Source organism: Vanessa cardui, chromosome 9 (genome assembly GCF_905220365.1).
Source record: "Vanessa cardui chromosome 9, ilVanCard2.1, whole genome shotgun sequence".
Lineage (NCBI taxonomy): Eukaryota > Metazoa > Arthropoda > Insecta > Lepidoptera > Nymphalidae > Vanessa > Vanessa cardui.
In genome coordinates this window covers 10,283,172-10,290,174 of record NC_061131.1, presented here as the reverse complement: position 1 = coordinate 10,290,174, position 7,003 = coordinate 10,283,172, and positions in this window count along the sequence as shown.

Sequence of the window (7,003 nt, the reverse complement as noted above, 5' to 3'; positions counted from 1 at the left end):
TTATAGCCGTTGTAAGGCCACATCATCTTACCCATTTTATCCTGAGCAGAAAAAATAATTACCTTGGGTAAACTATCTTTTGTGTTTGAGGCTTTCACAAATTATTAAATACTATACAAAAAAACTACGTCGTTTTGCATTTGTTTACATTCTACATAGTTTTAATTTGTGCGCTATTCAGAATATAAATACATACATTGCTCACTATTTTATTACATTACGTTTACACTACATTCCTTGTACTTTACCTAATAATTGTAAAGTAAATAATTAAAATATATAAATTACGGAATCAAATGGAATAATAGGATTAGCATAAATTGCATTAGTTTACTTATTTTTACAATCTTAAACCTAAGTAAAGTTAATGTAGTAAATACAATACGATCACGCTGGCAACCAATGAAGATTAAACCAGCTACCTACCCGAGCGCAGCACTAACGCGCGATTAAAAGTGCATTGCCCGCATCGATGCATTCATCAGCGCATCGCCTCGCCGCTCTGCGCTCCTGGTGCCATGGCCGCCGTACATTGGCCCGCCGTACCGGCCACTTGGCAACCATACCAACCCTGGGACAAATCTATGTTGATACTTATTGCTGACCAGTATTTGGTCAAGTAATATAAACTTACCGTGAAAGAATATTTTATAAAATACCTTGTTACCATTAAGAATACACACTATTTATTCGTAATATTTTTTTAATATTTATTATATTTTATTTGATATAGTCAAAGACAAATTACTAAAGTAATATAAATATCAATTACTGCTACAGTTTTATCATAAATTATATAAATAAGTCGTGATTACTTAGGAGGAACACATTGATTAAATACGCAGTGATATCAAAGTACCACTAAACTACAGATAATATCAATTTCAATAACGAAAACAAATTCAAAACATGATCTCTGTATGTAATCTTGATAAACCAATAATTACACGAGTGACTCTCAAGAATTATTTCGGCCTTAATGAGATACTACACATTAGATACTTACCCTGAGTAAATATAGAAATTCGGGATATTCGTCTTAGTAAGATTTAAATACATTTGTAAATTAAAAGTAATTAAGTAATTTTAACAACGTAAAATGTAAGTGAATAATGACATCAGTTTGCGTGCACCGTGTATCCAGCGGTGCATAAGAATTTTAAATGTAATGATTTCTTTTAAATCATTTAAGTTGTACTGGATCAGCTTCAAAGAAAGACTACGTATTTGTAATCTTTTTACATTTTGAAGATATTTTTCGCATTCATTTGTTTAATTTTATTTTTGTTCCTACGTTTTTATGTTTTAATTTCTTTCTAACACTAAATATTCACACTATGTATACTGTTAAATCTGTACTACCAACTATAAAATTTTATAAATGAACCCAAAGCAGGCAATTTGTCGGGGTACTACTCATGCACTAGTGTGATTCTAATATCCTTGCCGTTATGCCGTCCTGGTGGCTTGAATTCAAAAATGTTTAACCCTTTCCTATGTGTTTTGTTTTTATTTTTTAAGATAACACGCAACCCTATTAGTCTGTCGATTCGATACGTAAAGCATTCTGTAAATATTATTTATTATTGTAATATACGTGTTCTATGAAATTTAATAAAGTATAGTGTAATAAAGTACAACACACAAATATTTGATTTCTAAACGATATAAAAATCAAAACCAATGTGAGATTTGTCAAAAAGAATATTGTTAGTATATTACAACTTATACAACTTATTTAACGTTTTTGAACATCGCCTTAAGAATATGATACCCTAATACTGTCTCGATATAATTACGCATGTTATTATTGAACGGACATGAAATAAATAAATATATTAATATAAAAAAAAATAACTGAATAATATTTTAAGTGAGGGTTTATTATGTCGATTATTATTATTTATTTAACTAACTCTCTTTATAAGGCACCCGATTTTCAATATATGTTTGTTTTTCACAATGAGTTTTTTTATAAAATAATGTTAATTTTTTTAATCGTTCAGTAATGCTTATCCAATAAAATTTGTGCAACAGTTGGGAACGCCCCGTAAAGAATGTTCAATGAACCTGATTTCATTCACCTGTTTTCAAGCCAATATAGCGTAGCGCTCAAATTATGGAGTATTGATTTCTGTTAAAGTAACCTTCTCCGTGTCCATGCAGCCTTAGTATTTTCCGAACGGTTCGACATTATCGCCGATCATCGATATTATTTCCAATAACAAAATAAAATATTTTATACAGCAGCACTTATCGACAATGTACTTAACTAGGAAGGGGACGCGACGTTTCAATGCAAATAGGAAATGGATTATGGGTATAAAGTAAAATACTTATTGTGTTTTTATAATTTAACTGTATCCATAAAAATCACACCAAATGTAAAAAATATTATTATTTTAAAAATATTTTAAATAATTAAAATTTAATTATCGTTTCAAAATTGCGAAATAATGGCGAATCGATTTTTAATTAAAAGATTAACAACAGTTCTGTAATGTTTTGTTGAATTAATTTCAAATTATTTAATATTTTGTTAGTGAGTCACAAAATTTATTTTAAACTTCTTCATCATCTCGATCACGAGAGGCGGATCTGCAACAGCATACTCATACATACACCAGGCTAACATAACGCACGAGAATATTGCTTATTATAACTTTTCATTGGCTGTTTATAATTTCTATACAAACTTCAACAATTCAGATTTTCAAAATGACGAATAACAGACTAACAACAGGTTTAATTTTACCAACGTTCTTTTATTATAATATTGTAAATGCTCCTAGAAAATTCAATAAATTAACAATCAATAATGTTTGTTACGTCGAATATCGCTGTATGGCATAAGGTATGCAATGATATCGTAAATAATAAAAAGAAGGTAATCAAACAAACCAAACCTTTTAGAGTTTTTAAAAGCTTTTCGCCGTGTTAAAACTTTGCCAATTAACTTACCTTGAGCTCAATATCTGTCAGCGCTAACGGAAATGACATATGCCTACCAACCTAGTGCTGCATTAAGTGTCAGAAGCTTTTTAATCACCATTTTGCAAGTTTCAATTTATATAAAGCTATAATCAGACCCGGGATAAAGATACTGCAAAGGAGAACCGGCAAAACTATAGGTATCTACTCTATATCATCAACCATACGCAAGTCATAATTACATACAATTTATATTTCAATCGACGAACATAAACACGTCTTATCATCTACTTACATAATCTTACACGGTATAACTGCTTATTTATTAATTATCTGTTTACAAGAGCATTAAAGGTACAAACCAATTTTGAGAATTGCAGAATTCCCGGAGCAGCTTCTGTTCGATGTATGACTTTGAGATTTAATTCATCCAAAATTTTGCAGTCCAGATAACGGCATCTTATATTTATAAGTTATCTATGATCCAATGTTGTGATAGATTTAATATAAATTTATTTATGTATGCGTTATGACCGATTTCTACTAATCGAATATCGTGTAGCGAAACTTTTATGTATTTTTAAAATCATAGTTTTGTATCTTTGGTAAGTCTAGACCTATAAATTTTAACATCCAGTTCCTAACGAAAAAATAGTGAGGATTATCATTTTTTTATATTTTCCAGATTGTGCTTGTAGCTCTTTTAGACTTGCACTGCAAACAGTTTCAGATTTATCCATTCTTCTAATTTCAACGACATTCGAGACGACATATTTTTACGGATCCATGGAATAATAATATGCTATGGTTTTTTTATATATATGATAATGATAGTAAAGTTATTTCGTATTATATTAGTAAAGTTATTATTATATAATAATTAATCAAGTATCTACTAATTAAGTAAAACAACATATTTTTTAATATAAACAAAAATATTATTAAGCAAGTGTAGATGTAAAAGCGTCACTTTAAAGAAAAATATTTGCAGCATTAAAGTTGGTGCAAGCCGTCCACTCATACAAGCGAGTGTAGTAAGTCAACCTGTAGAAATGTAGGTACGCATGTAGGGCCCGCGTCTTAATGCGTAACTTCTTGCGTAAAGTGCTCGCTCGCGATTGGTTGAAGAAACCACGCCTACTGCGTAGTCAAACCTTGAAATTCGACTAGCCCTTTTGAGGACCTTTCGATCTCCTCGTATTCTGTGCTGGCCTAGTAGAATGTGTTTTATTATAAATAATTTAAAAGGGCTCCTCAATCGATGATAATAAATTATTATAATTATTTAGCACGTGCCAAGACTTTTAGGATAAATAAAATAGGAAGATAATCTATCCGTAAGGGCTTTGTTTTGTGCAATAACGATGACTTTATTAGACATTCCGTTTTTAAGCGAAAACTAACGTAGGGCATACTTACTAATACCACCAAATAATTATCATTTTTTTTAATTATTATTTTAATTAGTTTCGTCTTAAAAGAGGCAGAGGGGGAAAGTTAAGGTGTAAATTTATGAAAAGGGAATAAGAAAAATAATGGGCATGTCACTCCCAATGACTTTACATACTAGGAGAACATACTTATGACGAAAGTATCTGATAAAAGGGCCTTTTGAGCACCTTCGACGTTACCTAAAAGTAAAGCAGAAGAAATGTCAGATGTTTTATGTCCGATTTTTTATTATAAATTATGCACTATTTTCAGTCAATCAATACATATGATTTGATAATCAAATTTAGAAAGTGTAAAATCATCTAAACAATAACAATTAACATAAATAATTGAATAAAAAATAATGAACTAAAAAAAATAAAGATGTTTGTGACATTTACAAAAAACAAAACAAGTAATAAAATAAAAAAAACTATGTAACAAAATGGCCTCACTTGAATCTCTTACACTAGGAATTCATAAATGTCAAAGAAACCTTAAGGAATGATCAGAATTCAAACTTTCTTTCACATTTACTACGGCACCATGGCGGCTAACTGTTAGCTCTGCAATAACAATAATCGGATATAGGTATATACGTACAAACCTTATTCGTATAGAAAATAGACAGTCATTAAAATCATGCCATTTTTACATATACCAGCGGAAATAATGCTTATGCTATTTAACGTTGTTAATATGTTAGAAATTTTATTTTGTTTATACATATAAGAATTATTTACTATTGAGATAAACAGCACATGTCTCCTTTTCGAAATTATATCGCATTTTAAATCGTCTGAGACACTCGGTTGTTAGAGTGATAGTACATTAAGGACTATTACTAGAGACAATAAGACTATTCCCATTGCCTCTCTTGGTGTGTAATTGCTATTCAAAGTTAACATCACAATCTTGCAACCACCAATGTTATCATGCTTACAACCATTATTCGTCTTTATAATTTGTAAGGTGTTATTAATTTTCATCAGATAGCATGTATTTTATCAAAGAAAATCCCATCGTTTCAGCTCTAGACGTCAACACTAAAAAATTGTAACTGAAATACAATCACATTCATATAGAGCACTTACTTTAACAAAAACATACGAAGCGCACTTACGGAGAAAGATTTCACACGGGTGTCTCATGTGTGACATTAAACTCTCTACGCCATTATGCTACCCTAGTACATGTAGCCCACATGTTCAACCCTTCCGACACGTGCTTACACCATTTGTCACACATATAACAGAAGCATGGAAATACCACCGTATTCAACTTATTGATAAAATACCTTCGTAAAGGTTAGTTAGTGTTGGTAGGTAGTTTACTTTCTTTAATAGAAAATATAGACACATATATTTTTTGAATATAATTATTTACAGAATGAATATATTTATTTATTAATTTAAATGATACTGTTGTGCAGTGCAGACTGTTGGTTAAAAAATATATTACGAATTGCATGAGTATAAATTAATTTTGTGTTGGTTGCTTGGACAAGCTGTTTGTTTTGTACACGCCCATAACGCAGTGACATGCGTCAAAGCTAACTACTTTACTAGGGATACAGTGAATGCAAGAGATGCAGTCTGCACAATAACTCGTATTTGAAGAAACGAGAAACTCAGAACCATGGGCCTTAACTCACAAACAGTTAACTAACTCCCTTCCTCTTATTAATCTTGTGAGCATGTTATCTTCTTTTAACCGTGCACATTAAAAACGCGCAGCTGTTGAAGCGGCTCTTACTATAATGGCTGTAACTGTATACACGTAAAACAATCGATAAATCATTACGGATCTTACATGAAAAGATTTAACTTTAAAAAATAATTTATTTGCCACAATATTTTTGCATAAAAATTATATGGATTTTATTTTGTACTCATTTGCGGAGTTGGCTAAATAAAAAACTTTATTAATAAATTGTTATTTTATTATAAATTGTATTCTTTACTATTTATTTTATTTGTATTAGTTTACATAAAATAAAGTTCATTTGACTTTATAATATGCATAAAAAGCTGACACTGAATGCAATATAATAAAAAAAACACTATACATATTCCATACATACACATCTTTAGGCAAGTATTGGCAAATGTTGTAACTAGGATAGTATAAATGGGAGAAGAGTGTGTTATATTTATCATGTTTCATTTACCTTCTTGTACGCGATAGAAACCTATTACTTAGCGTTTTAGTTCACTACCTTCTGCGTGTTTGAGTGCTCCTAGTAATATAACAGTAACATTCTTGTGATTTCTCTGAGGCCTTAGTTCGATTACATTATAGTTTTTTTATAAGTCATTTTAATTTATTTTTAAATTACTTAAAAAAATATTATTATTTAAAAATAGTTTATATTTGTCACATCATTTAAAAGTAATTCGGAAATACCTACTTCTAAGTATTTTTCAATGCATACTTTAAAGCGACGAAGATGGTTTCCGTTAATGGTTAATTGAACATCTGTTAATAAACAAGACGTAGATTACTTAGCATCCCTTTTTTCAACCGCGCCTTTGTTTTATTCTTATATATTAATAGTGGAAGACAATTTTTGCCCTGGTTTACACGCTATTTCATGTTAAATGTCGGTTATGGTCACATTTTGAAGAGCTCCAGCCACATG